This window comes from Watersipora subatra, chromosome 5, assembly GCF_963576615.1.
Source record: "Watersipora subatra chromosome 5, tzWatSuba1.1, whole genome shotgun sequence".
NCBI lineage: Eukaryota > Metazoa > Bryozoa > Gymnolaemata > Cheilostomatida > Watersiporidae > Watersipora > Watersipora subatra.
The window spans coordinates 2,360,744-2,388,404 of record NC_088712.1 but is presented as its reverse complement, the minus strand read 5'-3'; the positions used below and the strand labels follow the sequence as shown (position 1 = coordinate 2,388,404).

Genomic DNA, 27,661 nt, shown 5'->3' with positions numbered 1-27,661 from the left:
CTCTCCGCATTTCTCGCTGGTTTGTTGCATGATTATGTCAGTCCTTTTTTCATCATTTCTAGTTCTAGTGGTGTATGACTATGTTAGTCAACTGTTATCATTTCTAGTTGGTTTAACAATAATATAACTATGTTAGCCGTCTCGCATTTCTGGATGATCTGCTATATGACTATGTTGGTCCTCTCTCCATAATTTCAGCCAGACTGTTATTTGACTATGGGAGTCTCCTCTCATCGTTTGTAGCGTGCAGGTTGTATGACTATGTTAGTATGCTCTCGTCATTTTTAGTTGTCCTGTTAAATGACTAAGTTAGTCCTCTATCCGCATTACTAGCTGGTCAATTGTATAGCTATAATAGTAATCTTTTGTCATTTCTAGCTGGTCTGTTATATGATTATGTAAGTCCTCGCCATATTTCTAGGTTCTCTTTTGTATGGCTATGCTAGTCTTCTCTCCTCATTTCTAGCTTCTCAGTTGTATGACTATGATAGCCATCTTTTGTCATTTTTAGTTGGTCTGTTATATGGATAGGTTTGTTCTCCTTCGTTTGTTGCTAGTCTGTTATATGACTATGTTAGTTCTCTCTCCATAATTGTAGCTCATCAGGTGTATTACTATGATAGGAATCTTTCCTCATTTCTAGCTGGTCAGTTGTTTTCCTATGATCGTAATGTTTGCACATGACTAGTTGGTTTGTTGTATGGATCAATTACTTCTCTTTCATTTATAGCTGATCTGTTATATGACTATGTGAGTCCTTTCTCCATAATTGTAGCTTGTCAGCTTTATGACTATGTTAGTAATCTTCCCTCATTTCTTGTTGGTCTGTTAGTTGTTTAGTTGTTTATTTTTTATGTTTAGTTGGTTTGTTGGATGGATAGGTTTGTTTTCCTTCCTCATTTCTAGCTAGTCTGTAGTATGAATATATTAGGGTTCTCTCCGCGTTTCTTGCTGGTTTGTTTCATGATTATGTCAGTTCTTTCTCATCATTTTTAGTTCGAGTGATGTATGACTTTGTTAGTCATCTGTCCTCCTTTCTAGCTGGTCAGTTGTATAACTATCTTAGTCTCCTCTGCTCATTTCTAGCGGGTCTGTTATATGACTATGTTAGTTCTCTTTCCATAATTGTAGCTTGTCAGGTGTATTACTATGATAGTAATATTTCCTCGTTTTCAGTCGGTTTGTTGTATGGATAGGTTAGTTCTCCTTCCTCATTTCTAGTTGGTTTGTTATGTGACTATGTTAGCCATATGTCCTCGTTTCTAGCTGGTCAGTTGTATAACCATGTTAGTCTTCTCTGCTCATTTCTAGCTGGTCCATTGTTGGACTATGTTAGTAATCTCTCCTAATTTCTAGCTGGTCTGTTATATGACTTTGTTAGTGCTATGTCCTCATTTTTAGCTAGTCTGTGACTATGTTAGTCCTCTCTCCCCACTTCTACATGTAGCTTGTCAGTTGTATGACTATGATTGCAACCTTTCCTCATTTTTAGCTGGTTTGTTATATGGCTACATTAGTCGTCTGTTCTCATGTCTAGCTTTCCAGTTATATGACTATGTTTGTCCTCTCTATATTTCTAGCTTGTCAGTTGTCTGACTATGATCAAAACATTTCCACATGACTAGTTGGTTTGTTGTATGGATAGGTTAGTTCTCATTTCTCATTTCTAGCAAGTCTGTTGTATGACTATGGTGGTTCTCTGTCCTCATTTCCAGCTTATCACTTGTATAACTATGTTAGTAATCTCTCCTTATTTCTAGTTGGTCTGTTAGTTGTTTGTCTTATATGTTTAGTTGGTTTGTTGGATGGATAGGCTTTTTTTCCTTCCTCATTTCTAGCTGGTCTGTAGTGTGATTACATTAGGGTTTTCTCCGCGTTTTTCGCTGGTTTGTTTCATGATTATGTCTGTTCTTTCTCATCATTTCTAGTTCGAGTGGTGTATGACCATGTTAGTTAGCTGTCATCATTTCTAGTTGGTTTGAACAATACTATCACTATGTTAGCCGTCTCACATTTCTAGATGGCCTGTTATTTGACTATGTTAGTACTCTCTCCATATTTCTAGCTTCATTTCAGCTGGTCTGTTATATGACTATGTGAGTCCTCTCTCCATAATTGTAGCTTGTCAGCTGTATGACTATGTTAGTAATCTCTCCTCCTTTCTCGTTGGTCTGTTAGTTGTTTAGTTGTTTTTTTTTATGTTTAGTTGGTTTGTTGGATGGATAGGTTCGTTTTCCTTCCTCATTTCTAGCAAGTCTGTAGTATGATTATGTTAGGGTTCTTTCCGCGTTTCTTGCTGGTTTGTTTCATGATTTTATCAGTCCTTTCTCATCATTTCTAGTTCGAGTGGTGTATGACTATGTTGGTCATCTGTCCTCATTTCTAGCTTGTCACTTGTATAACTATGTTAGTCTTCTCTTCTCATTTCTAGTTGGTCTGTTTTTTATTTGTTTATGTTTAGTTGGTTTTTTGTATGGATAGGTTAGTTCTCATTCTTCATTTCCAGCAAGTCCATTGTATGACTATGTTAGTCATCTGTTCTCCTGTCTAGCTGGTCAGTTGTATAACTATGATAGTATTCTCCGCTCATTTCTAGCTGGTCTATTGTATGACGATGTTAGTAATCTCTCCTCATTTCTAGTTGGTCGGTTATATGACTTTTTTAGGTCTATGTCCTCATTTCTAGCTAGTCTGTTATATGACTATGTTAGTTCTCTTTCCCCACTTCTAGCTGGTCAGTTGTATATTTATGTTAGTCTTCTCTGTTCCTTTCTAGCTGGTCTATTGTATGACTATGTTAGTAATCTCTCCTCATTTTCAGTTGGTCTGTTAGTGTTTTAGCTATTTATTTGTTTATGTTTTGTTGGTTTGTTGTATGGATAGGTTAGTTCTCATTCGTCATTTTTAGCTGGTTTGTAGTATGATTATATTAGGGTTCTCTCCGCGGTTCTTGCTGGTTTGTTTCATCGTTATATCAGTCCTTTCTCATCATTTCTAGTTCGAGTGATGTATGACTTTGTTAGTCATCTGTCCTCCTTTCTAGCTGGTCAGTTGTATAACTATCTTAGTCTTCTCTGCTCATTTCTAGCTGGTCTATTGTATGACGATGTTAGGAATCTCTCCTCATTTCTAGTTGGTCTGTTATATGACTTTGTTAGTGCTATGTCCTCATTTCTAGCTAATCTGTTATATGACTATGTTAGTCCTCTTTCCCCAATTCTGCATGTAGCTTGTCAGTTGTATGACTATGATTGCAATCTTTCCTCATTTTTAGCTGGCCTGTTATATGGCTATGTTAATCGTCTGTCCTCATTTCTAGCTTTTCAGTTATATGACTATGTTATTCCTCTCTCCATATTTCTAGCTTGTCATTTCTCTAACTATGATCGTAATATTTCCACATGACTGGTTGGATTGTTGTATGGATAGGTTACTCCTTCTTCATTTTTACCTGGTCTGTTATATGACTATGCTAGTCTTATCTTCATAATTGTAGTTTGTCAGGTGTATTGCTATGATAGTAATCTTTCCACATTTTTAGTTGGTTTGTTGAATGGATAGGTTAGTTTTCCTTCCTGATTTCTAGCTGGTCTGTTAGTGGTTTATTTGTATATGTTTAGTTGGTTTGTTGTATGGATAGGTTAGTTCTCATTCTTCATTTCCAGCAAGTCCGTTGTATGACTATGTTAGTTATATGTCCTCCTTTTTAGCAGGTCCGTTGTCTGACTATATTAGTTCTCTGTCCTCCTTTCTAGCTGGTCAGTTGTATAACAATGTTATTCTTCTCTGCTCATTTCTAGCTGGTCTATTGTATGACAATGTTAGTAATCTCTCCTCATTTCTAGTTGGTCTGTTAGTTGTTCAGTTTTTTCTTTGTTTAAGTTTAGTTGGTTTGTTGTATGGATATTTTAGTTCCCCTTCCTCATTTTTAGCTTGTTTGTAGTATGATTAATTTAGGGTTCTCTCCGCGTTTTTTGCTGGTTTGTTTCATGGTTATTTTAGTCCTTTCTCATCATTTCTACTTCGAGTGTGGTATGACTATGTTAGTCAACTGTCCTCCTTTCTAGTTGGTTTGAACAACAATATAACCATGTTAGCCGTCTCTCAATTCTAGATGGTCTGTTATAGGACTAGGTTATTTCTCTCTCCATAATTGTAGCTTGTCAGGTGTATTACTATGATAGGAATCTTTCCTCATTTTTAGTTGGTTTGTTGTATGAATAAGTTAGTTCTCCTTCCTCATTTTTAGCAAGTCCGTTGTATGACTATGTTAGTCATCTGTTCCCCTTTCTAGCTGGTCAGTTGTATAACTATGTTAGTTTTCTCTGCTCATTTCTAGCTTGTCAATTGTATGACTTTGATAGTAATATTTCTTCATTTCTAGCTGGTCTGTTATATGATTATGTTAGCACTCTCTCCATATTTCTAGCTGGTCTGTTATATGAATACGTAAGTCCTCTCTCCATATTTCTAGGTGGCCTTTTGTATGGCTATGCTAGTCTTCTCTCCTCATTTATAGCTTGTTAGTTGTATGAATATGATAGTAATCTTTCTTCATTTCTAGCTTCTCAGTTGTATGACTATGATAGCAATCTTTCGTCATTTTTAGCTGGTCTGTTATATGGATAGGTTGGTTCTCCTTCGTTTGTTGCTGGTTTGTTATATGACTATGTTAGTTCTCTCTCCATAATTGTAGCTTGTCAGGTGTATTACTATGATAGGAATCTTTTCTCATTTTTAGTCGGTTTGTTGTATGAATAAGTTAGTTCTCCTTCCTCATTTATAGCAAGTCCGTTGTATGACTGTTAGTCATCTGTTCTCCTTTCTAGCTGGTCAGTTGTATAACTATGTTAGTTTTCTCTGCTCATTTCTAGCTTGTCAATTGTATGACTTTGATAGTGATATTTCTTCATTTCTAGCTGGTCTGTTATTTGATTAATTAAGTCTTCTCTCCATATTTCTAGGTGCTCTTTTGTATGGCTACGCTAGTCTTTTCTCTTCACTTCTAGCTTGTTACTTGTATGAATATGATAGCAATCTTTCTTCATTGTAGCTTGTCAGGTGTATTACTATGGTAGTAATCTTTCCTTATTGCTAGTTGGTTTGTTGTATGAATAGGTTAGTTCTCTTTCCTCATTCCTAGTTGGTTTGTTTTATGACTACGTTAGTCTTCTGTCTGCATTTCTAGCTTGTCATTTGTATGACTATGATAGTAACCTTTCCTCATTTCTAGTTAGTCTCTTGTATGGCTGTGTTAGTCCTCTGTCCACTAACCTTTTTAAGTTATGAAATGTTGCATGATTTCAAACATCAGATTTATGTTCCAAGTTTCATCCCTTGTAGACCAGAAGAAAGTGATGCTAGAGAACCTGTGACAGCACCAGCTCACTTGATCTAAATATACTATTACGCTATCCCAGAGTTTGACTCTCCCTGCCCGTATCTATGACTAGTGTGGCAGCAAGGAATAAATTTGCGATATGCCCACAGCCTGACCTTAGGTCTTTTGTAACATCAGCACTATTAATCATTTAGCGGTTTTTGTATAGTTTTCTCAAGTTTACTTCATTGGGAGTTATCTTATCAAGCAGTGTTTTCACAATCAGCCTATTCGCATAATTACTTAATTTGCAGAACGAAACTTTACTTTGTTTCAGAAAGAATGGAGTTTTATGAAGATGAGTTGATTAACTCTGCTGATCATGTGCCAGATAATTGTGAGCCTAAACTCTTCATCAACCCCGCTGTTGGCCAATCACTGGTAAGCGCACCCTTGCGTTATTAATTTGAAATTTTGTCCAACCAATAGTCCACCACCCTGACCTTCGGCGCTGTGTTTCACCTGATCAGCATCTATAAGTGAGATTACCCTTTTCACTGTTTAAACCTGATATGTTAAGATTGGGCCATGGGGAAAGCATATTGGCACTCCCTAGTAAAGTAAAAAATATGCGCCTTATTAGCTTTCATGATGTTACTTTATTTGAGTTGTAGTTCACCAGAAATGCCATTAAATCACTGCTGAATTAATTTCTATTGATTCAACTGCGTTTGACTGAATATGATAATGATGATATCGCATAGGCTGAGAACTTGCATATTTTCATTCCATTTGTGTCAGATAATAATTGGGAATGTCTGAGTTGACAAATTTTCTTTTGCCTATTGCGTCATTTCACATGCAATGTGTTCATGCAAATTGATGGTTGGAGCTGATAACTCTCAAGTCACCCACTCTATTCGGGGTTTATCATTGTTTTGCTCAGACTGAAAGAGTGCACAATATGTTACAGCTAAGGCGCACTTGGGATGAGAATGGGCCTGACAGAAGTAAAGTTCTTAACAAGAAATACCAAGCGGATGATCTTGAACAGCTTGACATGGATGACTATCTGGCCTCTGATTTAGGTAGGAGGTTTGGGTAGGTCAAGGTCAAATATGCATAAGAGAAACTTTCAACATCAAAAGTTTCAGTTAGAATAATCAGCCAAAGTTTAAAAATGTGGAACTGAATGGCTTTGATCATACTTAACTGAAGTCCAGGTTTGATTGGACAACATAATATTAGCAGTTACAATATTCACATTATCGACTTACCATCATAAAGTAGTAAATGACAGAACAAGCATATCGCTATCCATTATCTGATGGCTTACAAGTTAGGTAGAAATATAATGGTATCAGTGGAGTCACCGGACAGTAGAATAGGAAATAACTGGAATGATGTTGATACCACTGCTTGGTTCGGCCTTGTGTAGCGATATTTCATAATTGTTGGTTGTATTTATCAAAACTTTATGGTTTTCGAATTGGTTTGAACTAGAGCTGCACATTGATCGCTTTAATTAAAAGATTAACGCGATTAATACAAATACCCGATTAACTGAGTTAAAACATGTAATCTTCAAATAAAATGCAACCGAGGTGTTGATCCTGATGTGGTTCCTTTGTATTGTTTAATATATTGTAAATGATTTTGCCGGCCTATCCTCAGGCACAATCTAGATCTGAAGAAATGTTACATAAATTTTAAGAGTGATAACGGTTTTTTGTTTGTTTTATTCCGAAGGAATTTACATTACTTCTGGAGCTGTGACTACTCTTTTATCCTAGCGAGAGGGCTCCTTATAAACACATATATCTTCCCTGGATCATATAATAGAATCAGGTAGGAAACCATATAATAATGTTTAGTAGAGTCGCTAACACGTTGGCTTAGTTACAACCAAACTAACATAGTATTAGATGTAAGACACATAATAGAAAAAGTCACAATATGCAAAATAAATGTAAGAGTAATTATATGCGAGTATAAAACATAATATGGTTTTATATAAAGACGGACACAATATACAAAATATACTGGTATATAAGAATAATTATATGCAAGTGTATAAAACGTCAGAAATAAATTCGTGGCCCGGCCACAACATGGCAGGTTACTATCATTTAATTTACTAACAAATAAATATTCTGACCAGCAACATTTTCTTTCCAATTAGATACAACCGCAATTTTTTTGCACTCAACTATGAAAACACTAAGTGAGTCGCTAACATGAGACTTGTTTATACAATTACGCAAGCGCAGATTTTATCACAAGCTAGCATAGTTATCGCGCTTTTTGAGCTCATTTCTTTGGCGTTCAGCCTATCAAACATCCTGTAGCAAGCTACAAGCAATGTTAATTACCGTACCTTTCGGACTATTAGCCGCTACTTGTTTCTGATGATTTGAGCCATGCGGGTTATGTAAGGGTGCGGCTAATCTGTAGTTTTTCCTTTCATTGCTAGGGCACATTAATCAGAATCTCAGGTTAGTGCGCCTTTAGCGGTGGAAGAAAACACGAAATGATGCCTAACTTACTGTTCCGTTAGGCACTAGGTTAAAAAACGTTGGTTAATACGAAACAGTGCTGTTAGGTACTTTTCCGTTCTAAACAGGAAAGTTGTTGCCTTGTTAAAAAGCACTGTTCTGAGTGTTGCAGCCTATACAAAGGTGCGACCTATGTATTGTTTTATTATCCTTTTTTTTAAATAAAGCAGCTGCGGCTCATATAGAGGTGAGGTTTATAGACGGAAAAGTACGGTAGCTTATCTAGCTTATCTTCATAAAAATAATGAAATTATTTTGAAGGCCGAATTTTGAAAATAATGTATTTTAAGACGCCCATCTCTATAATTCTAAATCAGACTAAACATCTCCAACTTCCATCCCAAAAACGTGAGGTTATGTCAAACATTTATTGGCGAGGCTTGTTGTGCCGGTTACGACACTGATATTGAATCGCTGTAAAAAAGCCTTCACAAACAAACATGACTTTGAAAGTTAGTTGACCAGTCTTTATTTTGAGTACAAAATTGGATTCAGCGTTTTTGATTTACCTATGGAACAAACAATGAAACCTGTTCGTAGCAGTTATGGTTTAAGTTTCTCTGATTGTGCTTTCTTAATAACAAATTGTTTGGCATGTGACAGCATGTAATAGCAATCTTGTTACTAATCTATTATATATGTTGCGTAGACAAAGAAGAGGAGACTGGGAAACCTTGTGCAAAAGCTAAAGAACGATCAGGTACCATCATATTTCGAATATCTGTATACTTTGTAACAATGAGATATTGAAATGTCTATTTCCTGTAGGGTGATTTACTCATGAAGAGCTGTTTGTTTTTAAGGTGACATTAAAACTGTATTGTATCTTTTAGCACCTTCACTATGTGTGTCTACCATCTGGTCCCCTCTTTGCATGCTGCATCAAACATTTCTATATATTGGTAGCGCTTCATTACACAAGTTTCATTCCATGCTTATCCGACCTTGATTTCATGTAGCTACTTTCAGGGTTACAATTTGTGATGGAAACGTATGTTGCCATCTCCTTTTTCTGTATATCATTTGGAGTTGTATTCTCTTTTTCATTTATGTAACCACGCCCCTAAAGGAGGCTGGCCTTTGCTACCTTATTTACATATTCAGCTGTATTTAAGGCAGAGCCTCGGCTCATTTACGTTGTTCAATACATGCCTTGCATTTGGACCCACACTCTTCTGTTACTTTGCGCAATAGCAGAACCACATTGAGCACTTACTTTACTCCAAGACTCAGTCTATGGACTGTACTTTAAGAGTAAAGTCACAGAAACACTGTCGACCCCGTCAACCTCAGGTCGACCTTGTCGAACTAGTATAGTACCACTCAGGGAGCAATTCCTGTTGTAAGGTGGTTGATGTGGACCGGTGGTGTAAGTCGACCTAGTCGCCTCCGCGTGTTGGTCACGGGCAACCCTTACACAGCCCCTGTGAAGAGTGAATGCAGACCGGTAGAGTAAGCCGACCTAGTCGCCTCTACGTGTTGGTCGCAGGATCCAACACACTGGTGGCAGCAGTGGGATTTGACCACGGACTTCTAAGATAACCCTTGTAACCATGCCAAGCAGCCGACGGAGTGCTACCAGAGATCTGGCTGAGGCAGAGTTACACCATGTCGACCAGATTGGTCAACTGACAGAGGCTATTACTAGAGCCTTACAAATACCTAAGAAGGACGCTAGCTTCAAGCCACCGAAGTTCGATGGGAGTGAAGATGTAGAGTTGTTCATCTCCCAGTTCGAGGAGGTTGCGGAAGCTAATGAGTGGAGTGAGAAGGCCACTCTCCTCCACCTGCGTGAGACATTGAAGGAGGGAGCCAGAAGCTGTAGTCGAGGAGACTCGCCTGCTTCCATCTTCTCGGCTTTACGCACAAAGTACGGGCTCTCCCCGAGAGAGGCTAAGAGTAGGCTCCACCTCAAGAGGGAACCAAAGACGAGCCTCCAAGAACACGCAACAGAAATGGAGCATCTGGTGAAGATAGCCTACGCTGACCTTCCAGACTCCTACCAATCCAGTATGGCCATGGATGCGTTTTCCCTGACCCTGGGAAACACGCCCCTCCAACGCCATCTTTTGGCAATGAAGGCCCAGAGCTTGGAGGAAGCAGTGCAGGCAGGGAATGAGTTCCTGCAAATTCAGCCCACTCTTCCTCGGCCTGGTGCCCGACCCATAATAATGACAGTGGAGGAGGAGGAGGCTACCCCTGCTACAGTCGCCCCCGTTCACTCGGATCCCCCATCAGCCACCCTGAATGGCGTCCTGATGGCTATAAAAGGATTAGCGGATGGACTAAGGGAAGGAAATCTGTTGGGACAACGGGGAGTGGAGAAAAGGGGACCGAATTGTTGGGGTTGCGGCCAGACTGGGCACACCCAACGCCGGTGCCCTCAAGTCTCCCAAGGACGACCACCTCAAGCCACGAGGTCGGGAAACGGTTCCCATCCACAGCAGTAGGGAGAAGTACTGACTGTGGATCGAATATACCCCTGCAAGGCCAGCGGCAACGGCCACGACGGACTAGGCGACACAGGCTCCCCCCCTGCTCGCCACCGGTCCCCTTGCATAACCAGTATCAACCCTTACCTGAGTGTGCAGGTCTCCCACCCTCAGAAGCCAAGGAAGAAACGTACGTCTGGCCAAAGCCGTCTCGGCCTTCCAAAAAAGGCCCCCAGAGAATGAGCAAAGCCAGACGAACTCACGGAGACGAATCATGGAAGCCGCATAATAGCAGCTATTTCTTGCCAGGTCGCATCGGAGGTCAGCCCGTCCAGTTTCTCGTGGACACCGGATGCACCTCTAATCTGTTGGGACGACATGTCTATGAGCGCTTACCCAAGGATGTCAAAAGCCAATTAGAGGTTCGGGAAGACCATGGACGGATGGCAGATGGTACCCGGCTGCAGTTTCACGGACTCATCACTCTCCCGGTCAGAGTCAGGAGTGTCCAGGTTACTGTATCTCTCGTGGTGTGTGCCTTGAAGGAGGACGCCATCCTGGGCATGCCCTTCTTGGTCGACCACCACTGTGAGATGAACTTTCAGCAACCCACGTTGGTGTTAAATGGACAGAAGTTGACTTGCACTGACCGAGAGGGTCGACCTCTGACAAGTGGAGTTCAAATAATGCGAGCCACAACGCTTCCCCCTCGAACCGAGGTCCTGGTTGCCGGACGTCTCACGTCCTCATCCTATCAACCAGTCGGGTTAATCGAGGGAATAAGAAACGGTTATATGGTGGCCGCCAGCCTACATCAACCCGGTGAGAAGGGGAGAGTGGCCATCCGCTGCATGAATCCCACCGACCATCCCGTCAGCGTGACGGCAGGAACGGTCGTGGGACAATACACTGGAGTCGGGCCGGACGAAATAGGGATCCCCTGGACAGCGAAGGGAGAAGCCGAGATTTCTAAGGAACCTCCCCCTTCTGTTTCCAACGTACCTCCCCACATGCTGGACTTGCTCAAACAGGCGGCACCACATTGCTCGTCCCCTACCGAGTACCGAAGGATGGAAGACCTTTTGGTCCGTTATGCGGATGTATTTAGCCAAGGAAGCGAGGACGTGGGGCGTACCACCCTGGTACAACACGAGATCCCCCTCCTTCCAGAGGCACAACCCATCCGTCAACACCCATATCGAGTAGGACACGAGAAAGAAGCCGAAATCGAACGACTGGTTTCGGCCCTGGAGAAACAAGGCATGATTGAGCCCGCTCACGGGGCCTGGAGCTCTCCGGTGGTCTTGGTGAGGAAGAAGGACGGGGCATGGCGATTGTGTGTAGACTATAGAAAACTTAATAGTGTCACTCGCCAGGACGCCTACCCCCTCCCCCGGATTGACGAGAGTTTGGACGCCTTGTCCGGCAGCAGGTTTTTCAGTACCTTGGACATGATGAGCGGATACTGGCAGGTACCCCTCTCCGCCGAGGCCCAGGAACGGTCAGCGTTCGCCACACGCAGTGGGTTATGGAGGTGGAAGGTGCTCCCCTTTGGACTGACCTCCGCCCCGGCTACCTTCCAGCGGCTAATGGAGCGCGTCCTCCAAGGGCTACACTGGAAAACCTTGCTGTTGTACCTGGACGACATCATCGTCATGTCAGCAGACTTCTCTAGTCATGTCACTAGGCTGGCAGAAGTGTTGGAGCGATTGAGACAGGCCGGGCTGAAACTAAAGCCCTCTAAATGCAGTCTGTTCCAGACCCAAGTCAAGTACCTGGGCCACATAGTCAGCGACACTGGAGTGGCTACCGACCCTGAGAAGATTCAGGCCATCAGTGGATGGGCAGCACCCCAGGATGTGACGCAGTTAAGGTCATACTTGGGTACCACTGGGTACTACCACCGATACGTACCTCGATCGCCAAACCTCTCACCTTGTTGACAAGCGAAGGGGTCCCCTGGAAGTGGGAGGAAGAGGAACAGGAAGCTTTCCTTAGGCTCAAATGGTCACTGACACACGCTCCAGTACTGGCATATCCCGATCCCTCCTTGCCCTACGTGCTAGATACCGACGCTAGTAACGTAGGGACCGAGGCTGTGTTATCCCAGGTCCAGCAAGGCAAGGAGCGACCCATAGCCTACTATAGCAAGACCCTCTCCTCCGCCGAACACAATTACTGCGTAACTAGAAGAGAGCTGCTGGCAGTTGTGCTGGCTGTCCGGCATTTCCGGCCCTACCTATATGGCAGAGAATTTACAATCCGGACCGATCATGCCTCCTTGGTTTGGTTGCACCGGAGGAAGGAACCCTCTTGCCAGGTGGCCCGGTGGCTGGAGAGCCTGGCTGAGCACAAGTACCGAATTATCCATCGAAAAGGCGATAAGCACGGTAACGCCGATGGATTGAGTCGACGACAGTGCATCGACTGCCGGCAGTGTGCTGCCATTGAGAAGCGGGATCAGGGGCCAACGAGGTCACAAGTGTGTGACTCTCTAGTAACCTCAGGAACAAATTGGGAAACTGCTGTGCCAGTGGACCAGGTTCCGGTACAACCACCAAGAGGTACAGGAACACCCAGCCCCAACATCCGCCAGTTGGATGAAGATGAATGGCCTCGACTACCCAGCAGCGGACATGCCTCAGGGCCCGGCCTCCCGATTCCCACACCAGCCAGTTCAGTCCCAGTACGGCTGCCAGGCGGTGCGGGGTCACCAGGAGTGTTGGACGACCCTCCCAGAAGGCTTCAAGACCCTCGGTTACGAGCCATCAAGATGGCAGGTGAAACCGGAATCGTTGAGGGAGCTGGTGAAAGCACGGTCCCAAAGGTCCCAGAACGGTTGACAGTGGTGCAGACTTCGCTAGATGAAGTACGGGCATTACAACAGAGACCCGCCACCGACCTAGGGATAATTTACCAGGCCGTCAGGAACCGGAAGAGAATAGAAGAGGCCGTGCTGCAAGTAGGCAGCCCCGAGCTGCAGCGATTGGCCCGGATGTTCCACCAGCTCCAGCTCGACGAGTCAGGTGTATTGACCCTTCATCTCACTCAGAATGGGCGAGAAAGGGTGGTGGTGATATGCCCGCAAACGCTGAGACAGGAAATCCTGTGGAAAGCCCACGAACAAACGCACTGCGGCATGGAGAGGACCTTGAAACGCGTCCAATTGGACTGGTACTGGCCGGGCATGGCTGGAGATATCCGGAGGGCAGTTCTCTCTTGTGAAGTTTGCCAGAGGGCCAAGACGGGAAAAGGCCGGACCTCCGGGAACAGGCAACGGCTGTACGCCGGGAGGCCATGGCAACGCCTAGCCGTAGACTTAGTGGGACCCCTACCTCAGACCCCTCGAGGAAATAGCTGGGTGTTGGTGCTCACTGACCATTTCACTCGGTGGTCAGATGCTTTAGCCATCCCCGACGCTACAGCCCCAACGGTAGCTCAGGTCCTGGACGAGAAAATATTTAGCTACTTCGGTCTGCCCGAAATTATCCACACCGACCAGGGGAGCCAATTCGAGTCCTCTTTATTCCAAGGGCTATGTGACTTGTGGGGAGTCGATAAATCTAGGACCACTCCGTACCACCCCGAAGGGAATGGTGTGGTTGAAAGAAATAATCGTGTACTGGGTGACTCCCTACGAGCCCTCTTACTGGGCAGAGGACAGGAAGATTGGGATCAGTTACTGCCACAAATCATGCGGACGCTGCGAGGTTTACCGCACTCCGCCACTAAAGAAACACCCAATTACTTGATGTTGGGTCGAGAGCTTCGTCTTCCTGACCAGTTGCTGTATGGAAACAGGCTGGAATCATTTACAAGCATACACGAGTATGTCCAGACTGTTCACGACCGGTTGATGCAAGCCCACACTCTCCTCCGAGATTGACAGAAGGAAATTGTGTCAACCGATGTGAGAGAGTTTCCGCTATTCAATGAGGGTGACCTCGTATGGTTACTAAGCAAGCGGCGGAGAAGAGGGGAAAATCCAAAATTAGCGGCCAAGTATGTGGGACCCTATCGCGTACTAAGGAGTCACGAAAATCATACTTACGAAATAGAAAGGTATGGACAGCGATCCACTCAAGCTGAAGGAAGGCTAAGACTCTGTCGCCCTAGTCCGGTGCAACAAGGACGAGCCCCAGTTGAAGTCGAGCCTGCCCGACGTCCTAACATGAGAGGTCACCCCCGGAGACGAGTCTCACGAGGAAACAATAATCCGGATGCCGTTATTCTAGAACCACTCCTGCCTAGCCGACTAACGGAGTTACCAATACCCCAGTCGCCGGGAAGATTGGAAGCACTTCGGTTTCCCGGCGAAGATTCCTTGGTCTCTCCAGGGGAACGCAACCCTAACTCGAGGGCTGACCCCGACCCTGGCGGCGGATTGACGACCGAGGAGGCAAGAACCACGGGAAATATAGGAGCCCAGTCTAGTAACACCGGGGCTGGGAATACATCACGGCCCCAACGAATAAGAAGGCCTCCCACGTATTTGGCCGACTATGATACCAGCGCCGTCCAATCAGGAGGAGCCATCAGAGGTCAAGGGCGGAAGGCGGCCATCTTGGACCCCAGAAAGAGCGCGCTCATTGCTTGCTGTCAACTCGAAGCGCACACATCTACACCTCCTCTAAACATGGAAATAACGAAAGAGACAGTAAAGAAGGCCTCGCCAATCATCGGAGCCTTGCCTTTATTATCCGAAGTGACCATTCCACTGGAGCTCCACCCAGCTCCTGACGAGACCCTGGACGACACGGAGCCGGACTCATTGAAGGAGGATTCCTCTCCACACCCCCACCTGCCGACAAAATGGATCTCTGAGGAGACGGCCAAGAAAATCTCAAGATTATGCCGGGAAAAGGGTGTTAACTGCCCACTATGTCAACAGCTATTGTCTTCCCCTCGACGGCGCCGGATACATATAGCTCAGCATTTCACTCGATTTTTCTGTAAATGTGGGAGGAATTCCACGTCCAGAGACACTTTTTCGAAGCATCAGTCACGAATTAAAGATGCGGAGACACGAAAAGCTCACGGCGGAAAGGGCATCACTATTTATGAAGTCGACCGCACTAGTTACCCCGCATGGAGCCAGAAGGTCCAACTGACTAACCCCCCGGCATTCGAGAAGCCCACACCCTACGGACCAGTTAAAGCGAAGCCGCCTGTGCGAAGAGGGCCCCAAGCGCCCTTTCCCTCTCCCCCGAAGAAAAAGTGGTGTAGTCCGCTCAAGGTAGAACGGCCGATCCCAGCTCCCAGGAAACTAACCACGGTCAGAAGCGTCCAGAACCGACTGGGGAATATTTGACCCCGAGTCACGGTGGACGTCCTGCGGGAAGAGGCCTCCAATCTCAGACGGACGGCTCGCCGTCTAGAAGACCTGGCGAACCGAATGTCGACCCCATAGAAGGTGTGACCGAAAGACATTGTTTATCCCTATTTTTCTTGGTATGTTTTAGTTAGTTGGTGTTCTCTCATATTATTTTATTTTTCTTTTCTTTTTGGTGTGTTTTAGTTAGTTGGTGTTCTCTCATATTATTCTATTTTTCTTTTCTTTTTAATTTGTTTTACATAGCCGATGGTCGTCTATAGGGGCGGCGTGTGTGATGGAAACGTATGTTGCCATCTCCTTTTTCTGTATATCATTTGGAGTTGTATTCTCTTTTTCATTTATGTAACCACGCCCCTAAAGGAGGCTGGCCTTTGCTACCTTATTTACATATTCAGCTGTATTTAAGGCAGAGCCTCGGCTCATTTACGTTGTTCAATACATGCCTTGCATTTGGACCCACACTCTTCTGTTACTTTGCGCAATAGCAGAACCACACTGAGCACTTACTTTACTCCAAGACTCAGTCTATGGACTGTACTTTGAGAGTAAAGTCACAGAAACACTGTCGACCCCGTCGACCTCAGGTCGACCTTGTCGAACTAGTATAGTACCACTCAGGGAGCAATTCCTGTTGTAAGGTGGTTGATGTGGACCGGTGGCGTAAGTCGACCTAGTCGCCTCCGCGTGTTGGTCACGGGCAACCCTTACACAGCCCCTGTGAAGAGTGAATGCAGACCGGTAGAGTAAGCCGACCTAGTCGCCTCTACGTGTTGGTCGCAGGATCCAACACAAATTTCAAATAGCACCTTTTCATTGTCATCATTTATAGCACATTCTTTTGGCCTCCACATATTGCTTCATGCTTTTCCTATTAAGTTCCTGTTTATGGTCATCATCTCATAGAGAGTCAATTATTATTTGATGGTTTATGATTTGATTATTTATTTGAGCTTATACCATTAAACATTTCTGCAGTAGAGCTCTGGGGAAATCTTATAAACACCAACTAATGTCTTTCTCACCATGTCAAACAATAGCTCATTCGAAAGCCAAGAGTCTGATGTATTGAAATATATGATAAGAAATTATGTAATTTATGTGCTTTAACCTTTTCGCAGGCAAGTTTTTTAGGCTATTTAAGACCCGCTGGGCAGATTAATTTTTCGCAAATTGATTTAAAAAAAATAATTGATACGTTTTTTATATGGTATTGTATATGCGTATTATGTTTTTATTATACAGGTAAATACAAATAAACATTTATGAGTCAAATTCTCATATAAGTGTTTCTCTAGCTGTAGTAATTTTTGGTGCTTTTGCCCTCGCAGAGGCCTACACCACAGTTTTGACATCATGCGCTTATTATTGTTCTTCTATAGCTTCGCCTGTAGCCTTTGGAGGACGCCATAACAGTAAAAGAAAGTTTTTGCACTCTGGGAAAATATTCAGAAAGCAGTAACAGAAGCATAAACAAGCTACAAACAAAGTTCTCCATTTTATTTAAATAAGTTTTGGTTTCGCATTTTTCATTCGTTTAGTATTGCAAAACGGTCGTTTTTTTTTCAAAATGGCTAATATTTTAGTTGTTAACAGAGACCAATATATTGTAGTTTTCTATTAGTAAAACAAATTAAATAAAAAGGCAATAAGCTAACCAGAAATCAATTTATAAAAAACGTTCGCTTGGCGACATAATAGTCGCTCTGCCTATTGGCGTCAGTATCGCGAAACGATAATAAATTGCAACTCTCAACTTTTTTGCAGGCATAATGTCGCTATGCCTGCAAAAGAGTCAAGTTGTAATATGACTCCCTCAAAGTTTGTAACGTTGTGTTTGTCCAGCTATTGCAAGTATAGCTATATAATGCATGCTATATGCCATGCTATAGCTAGTATAGCTATAGCTACACATTATCTCCGTAGGAAGAGCCTCGACATTCTCTCTCCTTTCAGTCAGACAAAGGCAGTATATTTCATGTTTACATTTGTACCAGTACCTAGAGTTACCAGTATTGTCGTATTCAAAGTTTTGATCGGTAGCTTCTGCTTGAACAGTACCCTTTATTTATACACACACTTCTATGCAAGAATTGTAATTCAACATTCAGGATTTTTATTTTGTTTTCTCAGTTCGTATTATTTCTATTATTACTGAATCATCTTTTATTGTAATCGTAAGAAAACAGATTTAATTTAGCTATTGCTTGCTAATTATTTCACAATTACATTTAAACTCAAATCTTTATTCTCAAATTTCTTCTCAAACTTAAATTCAAATCACCATTCGTTTTTTTAACAAAACAAGTCAATGAGTAAGTGCCTTCCTCTTCTGCTATTGTTGATAACATACTGTCAAGACATCTTCCATGTCAGGAGTCCAGAATTCTCAATAAACATGAAAGCATCTCAACCCACAAGTGAAATCAAACTGAGCCATGGCCTCCGCATGCTATAAGTACTTGAGATTTAATATTGGTACCACTTCAGTCACGGCGCCAGGGACCTAAATGTCATTGATAGTCCAAGAAACAAATGGCAGCAAGCAATCAAATTGCATTATCGATCTCATCTACACATTTTTACCTGCGGTTCACAAATACAAACTAGTCCCAGATTGAAAATTTTTCCCTTACCTGTAAACTGGACATGAGGTATCTAATTACGTTTGTTCCTTTGCATTTATTTTCACATCACCATATTTTTGCACTCATCAGAGCTGCGATATCAAGTAGCTGCAAAATTTTACTCTGTATGCTACTCACAAAACTAAATACTAGCAAAATATAGGTGTCCTAGGGTATATTTGAAAAATACTTTAGCCTGTTAACATTATATTTTCATATTATATATTGGAGAAAAAATTGTGTTATTGCGAGCTAGTCAGCATTGGTACATACATTTCTGTTTGAAAAAAATGTGTAGTCTGTTTACATTATATCACCTAAAGAAAAAACTTTATTTCATTGTGATTTAGTTGTAGTGTTAGTACTGGGCAGGCTGAATAAGTAGGAACACTCTAGCATCTCAATCCAATATTTGTGTAGAGTTGCTCGAGCTGGCTGATTCAAGTTCTGGTGAGGAAGATGAGAGATCAATTGATAAGTACAGAGCTCTTTTACTCGGAGGGGTCAAGACGATGAAGGAGGACAGTGATGGGTCAGTTGACCTTGAGGTCACATAGGATGCAGGTACATAGACCTGTATTGAACTAAAACAGAGATGACTCAGTTAAGTCTGGCAGTGTGTTCTGATGCATTTCTTAGTTTGCCTGTTTTTTTACTCTTTAGCATACTGTAATAATAGTTCACTATAAGGTTCTTGCATAATATCTCTTTGAACTGTCAGTGTTGCTGTGATGTACAAACGCTCCCCAACTTATGAATGAGTTACGTTCCGAACGATCGTTCGTAAGGTGAATTCATTCGTAAGTTGTTTCAGTGCTATATTTTGTATTATAATTTATGTTTAAGGCCTATATAAGTATATCGAAGGTTTATATAAGTATGTTAAAGGCTTGTATAAGTAACCTGTATTGGTTTGTCCTGAAAAAACATTTAATCAAATGGAGAGAATACGTACGGTACTGTACTACATATTTTATATCATGAGAGGGTCTTCGTCGTCGCTGGAATGGGTTTCAAAAGTTACTTCCTCTTCCTTAACTTCAATCTAGGAAAAAGATGAGTGTTGATGAGCATCTTCTTTAGAGGATGTACTAGAAATTGGCCCAAAGAAGCAATCTAACTACGATTGCAGTTTTCTTCTTTTTTAACGGTCGAACGATTTAAGTTGTATGCACTTGCAACGCTCACCATTTTCACAGCCGCATCGTGTTTCTTTATTATTGACACTTTCGTTTCAAATGAAATGGCTTGCCTCTTCTTTGCACTACCACTCTCACTAGAAGCCTTTCGCTTTTCACCAACCATATTGAATAATGGATGCACGAGATATTTAAAGATAAAAATAAAAAAAGTTCTTTGCACACTGGAGATGCGTTCATGCACTTGTGCACTGCAACGAACTGGGCAGAGGTAGGTGGATGCTGGGTAGTGCTTCCAAGTAGTGTTTCTTTCCGCTGTTAATACCGACGCCAAGCGTCTTTATTAGCGGCGCACATACATGCAGATATGTTCGTGTGTACCGTCGCTCGTAACTCGAATGTGCGTAAGTAGGGGAGCGTCGTACTTACATTAGGAAACTCTACACACTTATGTCCTATTTAGTGGAAGCGAATGTCTCACACTAATTACTATCCTCTTGTTTGCTTTTTTCCATTTTATCTAGAAAATACTTCATTGGGCACTTGAGTATCTCTAGTCAAATTCACAGGCATGAGATTTATATGAATTCTGGCAGTCTTCCATTTCTGGTTTGTCATATGAAACAATTGAAGATTTATCACCCCATTAATACTATTATATTAGCACTACAAGTGTAAAAGTTGTACAACAGTTACCATGCCTTTATCTTTGCTTTTGTGTTTGTATGTCAATAAAATGTTTCAGGTCTAAAAGACACTGCAGAAGGGTTGGTAAAAAAGAAAACGAAGGCAGAAAAAGCAAAGGGGCTGGAGTCAGCGTTTGATAAACAACGACAGCGAAAGCGTGAAAAGGCAAAGCAGCTAAAAGAACAAAAAAAGATCAAAGAAATGGATGTGCAGGTAAATTTTTGCATTCGTTGCCCATTTAGTTGCAATATTTCTTTGGAGAGTACAACATTAGGGTCTTCAGTTCCCTTTTTGATCCATATTGGTAGTTCTAAATTAACTGACAGATAAATGTTTACCAATTTGAAGGCTTTCTCGGATGATGAACTACCAGAATGATTTAATGCCTCAGAACTTGTTGCATCGGATGAGGGTATTAAAGAGGTGCGCACCAGCAAGCATGAAAAGAAAAAAAAGAGACCTAAGGCTAAGTCTGAAGTCCTAACTCATGAGGCAACTAAAGAAGTGAGTCATATCAGCAAGCTCATTTTACATGATCAGCAACTCATAGAGTTATCTGTATACCCATCGAGTTACCTATTTCTTTGACATTGCCTTCACCAGTTCATAAACATCTAACTGCCTAGAGACATACTTATCTGTTCATCGCATTCCCTCGCTACCGTAGAATCGCTTAATTTTTAATAGTCAAGTTGGTGATAGTACCACTTGGCATATTTGTTATCTCTAAACACTGTCTGTGAGTCAGAAGGGAAATCTTTGTAATTGAAAGATGTAAGTGTTATTAGGGAGAAGGGGAGTCTCTTAATCTGATGGTGATGAATGACAGGGGAGACACCCTCTCAAAGAAGCATTTTAACATGAAGGAGATTGCTGAGTACGACAATATGACAAAGAGCAAGAGGAAAAGGAAGTTGAAGAGAAATGAGCTAAAGGATTTCGAAGATGACTTCAAGGTTTTTATTAAAATCATCATATACAGTAGAACCTCGGTTCTCGAACGCTTCGGTGCTCGACCAATTCGGTTTTTGACCAAACATTTTGAGATTCCTTCGTCTCAGTTCTCGAACATAAATTCAGTTCTCGACCAAACCAGAGCATGCGCATTGAAATTAAACGCTCGAAACTGTTCCGGAAACAGCATGGGAATTTTCTGAAGGTTTTCAAACAGAGGGAGTAGCAAGTTAGGCTTAATAAATTCTTTACAAAAATTAGGAAACCATCTGGGACGCCGTCTCGTCTACTGGAGAGATTTGCTAGAAAGACAACTCCTCTTCAGTCGAGTTTTCTTAAATTGTTTCGGAGGAAGATTCTCTTTCAAAGATGTGAAGTGAACATGTCTCTGCTGTTTATATTTTCTTTTTTCACGAGTTTTTATGTAACCAATCTGTTGCATTTTTTGCTGTTTCATTATCAATTTTTGGTATTGTATCTTAACTTATGTTTTTGATGTTTTAAGAGCAAAACACACGAAAGTTTACTTTTTGTTTTCTTTTTTCATCTTCATAAATGAAAAATATTTTAATAACATTCCACAAAATCTACATCTACTCGTTTCATTTATAGTATGCAGTATAGAGTATCGTTTCTAGTGTAAAAGGTTAAAAAACTTACCGAAGTTGTTTTCTTGACATAGAACGGATAAAAATTCACATATAATAATTCTAATGGAAAAAGTTGCTTTAGATCTCGAACAACTCGGTTTTTGAAGAACTTTCTGGAACGGAGTATGTTCGAGAAGCGAGGTTCCACTTTATAGACATATTATCATTCCTTCTAGCCCCTCTATCCTTGTTGGTTCAGTCTTTCTGTTTATTTGTCTATCACAATTCTTTCACTCATTCACTCCAATGATGAAAGGCTACATGGTTTATTCACTCACACTCTTCAAGAAATCCTAGCATTGTAGTTGAATCACAGCTTATGTGGTTTTTGCACCCATCCACTTTGAAAAATCCTGGCTTTGTGACTGAATGCTTAATATTAAAGATGTGATTGCATCAAATGTTAGTTGATTTTAAATGAAAGCATTTTTTGTCTATCAGTTGATATGTTGTTTGTTGTGTTAGGCGATCTCATTGTCAAGATATTTGAAGATTAAAATCAGAAAAAATTGATCGCGGTCAAAGCGCTCAGGCCAGAAAAGACATGCCCAGATTTGCCCAAAATGATGTAACATGTGATAGAACCTGTCTCTATCTCTCGTATTCCCATCGGCTATTGCGATAAAAGTTTAGTCTTACGTGACTGTATTGGCATATATTTTATTTTGTATTTGCTCATGTTGGCTAGAATAAAATTTCTAATCCAGCTACAGATACATTATTATGAACGTCTCAAATGCCTCAAATAAGGAAATTAAAAACTTGTCATATTAGCCTCCTCTACATGCTGTGTAAACATCTTAGTACCGACTACCAATTCTACCGGTTTACTGTAATTATGTCAAGAAAACGAAGTAGAAGAAGGTCTTTGTATTGGCGCAGTTCCGTTGCTACCCACACCGGAAACTAGTTACTAAGTAAAATAAGCAAGCTGCGTCTTTGAAAAGGCAAAAGTACCTGTCAATGCATCTCTGATTACACTTCATAAATCCATCTATCAGACAAGGTTTCAGCACAGGTGTCAACGGGGCAATGATGTATTCAATGTTCTGCGAATCATGTTTTGCATTATCTTCAACAATATTATTTTATTATATAATTTTTACAATCCAAAAAGTTTTCATCCCGGCATAAAGCTTTTATTAAAAATATTCATTCAAGTCGTGGCCACTCACTTAGTTTCAGCTTATACAATAGGACAAATTAAACTACTGCAGCAAACTATAACAAAACATATCATGGTTTATGCAGCACACATTCAAGTCTCTTTTTCCCATTTATGACAGTTTCCACACTGACAAAGCTGTTCGCTGATGGGACCACATAAACATCCTGTAATCAATAAAACAAATACAATAAATATATGTCATTCATAAAAATTTCGTTCTAACGCGTATCAACTGAAAGCTATAAAATGGGAAGTTAGATTGCGAGTGCAATTTTAAAAATGAATAAATGTTTAACAAAAGCATAAGTATGCCAAGCTAATGATTCGAAGCTTTGGTTCTGGAAGTTAACATGTGCATTGATCAATTGATTATCCTCACTTTCTACAAGCGAGAAGTGAACATCTAAAGTCTAATCATAAAACTAATTACCTAGCTAAAACTGCCAAAGAAAATTTGAAGCAAATATTATAGCTAGGTGAAACAATAATTAATTTATAAAACGATGATTGGTGATAGCAAAAAGTTATAATTTTATTAATTAGTAAATGTATTCATGAGTACTAAAATTATTACCTTTAGTATATTCATCAATCTAAGCCATTGTATCGCTAGATGCTATGGATTAAAAAGAAGCCGTCAATAACTCACTGTGCATCCGTATCTCGCACGCGCACAATTTGGAAATTACATTAGTCTCGAACGGAAAAATATAATCTGAATGTAAACACAACAGTATATCTATATGAGACTCAAAGTAAAAGATAAATCTACCTCCATTTTCCTATCTTCCTCTGCGGCATCACGCGGCTGACACCTGTCAGCTCTAACTATAAGCTGTCTGCTTCAAACTTTAACCACTTGATGCTCAGAAAACTCAAGAGTCATCTTCGCAGGAACTGGCTGCATTTTTACAATTCTGTTTTTCGTCAAAAAACTGTGTCGACCGAGTAATTCATTAAAATAACGATGTTAATTATTTTAGTAAATATCAATGTTAATCCGATCTAATAATGGAGTAAATTGCATAACTTCGAGATCGCAGACAACACGTTTTACGAGTGATAACATTTATTACGACCTATATAAACATTTTGTGCTGATGATTGGCTAAAGAAGAGATGTTATGTTTATCACTCGTGGACTCTTTTCACATGTAACACTCGTCACGAATGAATTTTTAAAAGATGGCCTCATTCAAACGCTTATATCTTTGGACAAGGTTAGCCTATAAAGACAAAAATGACATCAAATTTTAGCTGATGTTTTAGCTTTTTATTGGTCTTAATTTCATCAAATCTACCTATTTGACGCAATCACATCTTTAAGTCACAGGCTAGAAACTCATCTATTGTTTACAGTTGGTTTATTTTCAACTCCTTTAAAGATGTAGTTGCGTCAAATTTTAAGTTGATCTTAAAAGAAAGCATTTTTTTTTCTCTATCAGTTGATATGTTGTTTGTTGTGTTACGCGATCGCATTGCCAAGATATTTGAAGATTAAAACCGAAAAAATCTGATCGCCGTAAAAACGCTCAGGCCACCAAAACGTGCCCAGACTTGCCCAAAATGATGTCACGCGTTTGGCAACCTGTCTCTATCTCTCGTATTCACATCGGGTATTTTCGATAAAATTCTAGTCTTACGCGGCTCTATTGGCATATATCTTATTTTGTATTTGCTCATGTTGGCTAGAATAAAATTTTAAATCCTGCTACAGATGCATTATTATGAATGTTTAAAAGGCCACAAAAAACGAAAATTGAAAATTTGTTCTACTCACTTTCTTCAAATGTTGTGTAAACATTTGGGTACCGACTACCAATTCTACCGGTCTACGGTAATTCTGTCAAGTCACTTTATGTAGAACGCGGTCTTTGTATCAGCACAGTTCTGCAGCTACCCATATAAACGATATACAGCCTCCCATAAGCCCCGCCCACATTATGTCGCCTATTACCTACGTACTAGTTTCTTGCTAGTAGTATTCTTACCGAATACTAAATAAGTGAAATAAGCAAGCCACCTCTTTGAAAAGAATATAGACAGGGATAGAGTTTTAAGGATGAGAAGTCTGCTGCAAACTGGATTTGAACTCACATTCTCCAGTTCTGCGGACACCCATATACCATATCCGATTCACTACAATATTCTGCAAATCATGTTTTGCATTATCTTCAACAATATTATTTTATTATATAATTTTTACAAGCAAAAATATTTTCATCTCGGCATAAAGCTTTTATTAAAAATATTCATCAAGTCGTGGCCACTCACATAGTATTAGCTGATACAATAAGACAAATTCATCTACTGCAACAAACTCAAACAAAACATCATCCAGCACGCATTCAAGTCTCGCTTTCTCCTTTATGGCAGTTTCCACACTGACAAAGCTTCTTCGGCTGGTGGGACGACATAAACATTCTGTAATCAGTAAAACAAGTAAATGTAAACAAAGTAGATGCAATAAATATGTCATTCATAGATATGTCATTCTAAAGCGTATCTATTGACAGCTTCCAAATTGAGAGTTGAATAGATTGCGAGTGTAATTTTAAAAACGAATAAACATTTAATAAAGGCACAAGTACGCCAAGCCAACGATTCGAAGCTTTGGTTCTGGAAATTAAAGATTTGCAATGATCAATCGATTTTACCCACTTCCTACGAGTGAAAATAATTTGTAATCATGACTCTAATTTACCAAAGAAAATTCGAAAAAAATATTATAGCTAGGTAAAACGGCAGATAAGCTATGAAACGATGATTGGAGATAGCAAAGAATTATCATTTTATTAATTAGTATATGTATTTATGACTAAAAATATTACATTTACTAAAGTATAGAAGACTCTAAGTTAATTTACCTCTATTCTGTCTTCTTCTGCTGCAAAACGCTGCTGACGCCTGTCAGCTTTGGCCATAGGCTGTCTACTCTAATATTTTACTTAAAGTTGCTCAGAAAACTCTGAGTAGCGGTCGCTCGAACTTGAAGCCATTTTAAAACTATGTATAACTTAGTAATTGTTGAAACGCGTTGAATCAGTAACGATGAGAATGAATTCTCTATGATGAGAATCTTCGAGATCACAGACAACGCGTTTTACGAGTGATAACATTTATTACGGCCTATATAAAAATTTCGCACGCATGATTGGCTAACGAATCGACCACATATTTATCGCTCGTGGTTTCGTTTCAGATACCAAGCTTGTGACGTCACGAAATAGGCACCCGCTGGAACGTGAGCTTTTTAAAAGAGGGCCTCATTCAAACGCATATATCTCTGGACAGGGTTGGTCTACAAAGACAAAAATGGCATCAAATTGTAGCTGATGTTTTAGCCTTTTATGGGTCCTAATTTCATTTTTGACGCAACTACATCTTTAAAACAATGTTAGGAATAATCTGGTTTGTCAGTCTATTGTATCGTTTATTAAAAGATTACACCTGCAGTTACTATCACTCATTATAGAAGTCACCAGTTAAAACTATGACAAGTAATGGCAGGTGTTACTAACGAAGATGCCCAACCTTATCAGAAGCACCAGAGCATACATCGTTGTCTATTCGTAGATAGTAATATTACGTCTAGTTGTATTGAGATTTGAAAGTTCCTGAAAATAATGGATAGATTGTTCTTATATCCTTTGTTATTTATTCAGGCAATCATGAAAACTGACATATTTTATATTTCTATATTTCACAACCAATTTTATGACTGAGTGCGTCATCATGTTGTTTATTAGTACACAATTAGCCACAATTTTGTTTATTAGTAAATACCATCGTTAACTCTCTATTTCAGATTGATGTTAAGGATGAAAGATTCAGGGCTATGTACTCATCTCATCTTTACAATATCGACCCCTCTTCACAAGACTACAGGAAAACTAAGGCTATGCAAGCGATTATTGATGAAAAGCAACGTCGTATACGTGACAGCAAACGGTCGATTGACAAACCAAAAAAGCGAAAAATAGATCCGGAGACCAGCCTAATGATAAACAGTAAAAACTCAGAATCAAACAAGAATATATCTACTCTAGTAAAGTCTATTAAAGCTAAAAGTAGACTGCATTCTAAAAAAACACGGCCATTGAATGGCAAAGGATAGCCTGAGGTGTTAATATTTTTATATTTTATGCATCAGTCTTTATGTATGTAATAAACTGACCCCCAAACAGTTCTGGAAAGCGTTGTCTACATTGTGAATATTAGCAGTGTAAACTGTAAAACTAGCAGCTAGATGCATATTGCATCGCTGTGATAGCTGAAGATAGGTTCACACTAGCCTGGGCATGGCTATTTTGGGGGTTGGTGGGGGAAATATAGTCTGGGGCATCTAGCAAAAAAAAAGTAAGATAACTTCTGCAAAACGAGTGACATATGTTACATATGACGCTCAGACTGATACTCATGGAAGCGTGTCGATAGATTCAGATCTCACGATGTATTAGATGTGGCGCGTTGTATTAGATGTGGCGCGTCTTAGATGTTAAAAGCCTATCGTCATGGTCACGTGACTTGATCCCTCTATTATATGATTACAAGCAGTGTAAACTAAAACTAGCAGCTAGTTGCATATTACATTGCTTTGATAGCTAAATACAGGTTAACACTATATTAACATATCAGAGTTGTTCTCTCTGTAATTGTTTGCAGACTAGGTGTACCATAAATCAATGACCTCATTGAGGCAACGTGGATACGTCAGGAAAGACTATATAAATTGTGAAAGCTGCTAGAATCGCGCTCTCTAATAATTTGTTTAGTAGATTGTTTAGTAGAAGATTT

General features: G+C 40.6%; 2 long non-coding RNA genes across 2 annotated transcripts in view; both read left to right on the top strand.

The window, feature by feature from the left end:
- The window catches only part of LOC137396382 (uncharacterized), a 130,075-nt gene extending 103,015 nt beyond the window's left edge, over nt 1–27,060 (top strand). Inside the window, exon 2 of the long non-coding RNA XR_010978548.1 lies at nt 26,673–27,060. This is a non-coding gene — a long non-coding RNA (uncharacterized lncRNA). The remainder of the gene's footprint in view (nt 1–26,672) is intronic.
- Nucleotides 7,082–18,787, top strand: LOC137396381 (uncharacterized). The gene is made up of 3 exons (XR_010978547.1): nt 7,082–7,168; nt 8,525–8,575; nt 18,687–18,787. It is a non-coding gene; the product is annotated as an uncharacterized lncRNA (long non-coding RNA).
- Nucleotides 27,061–27,661: the final 601 nt, after the last annotated feature.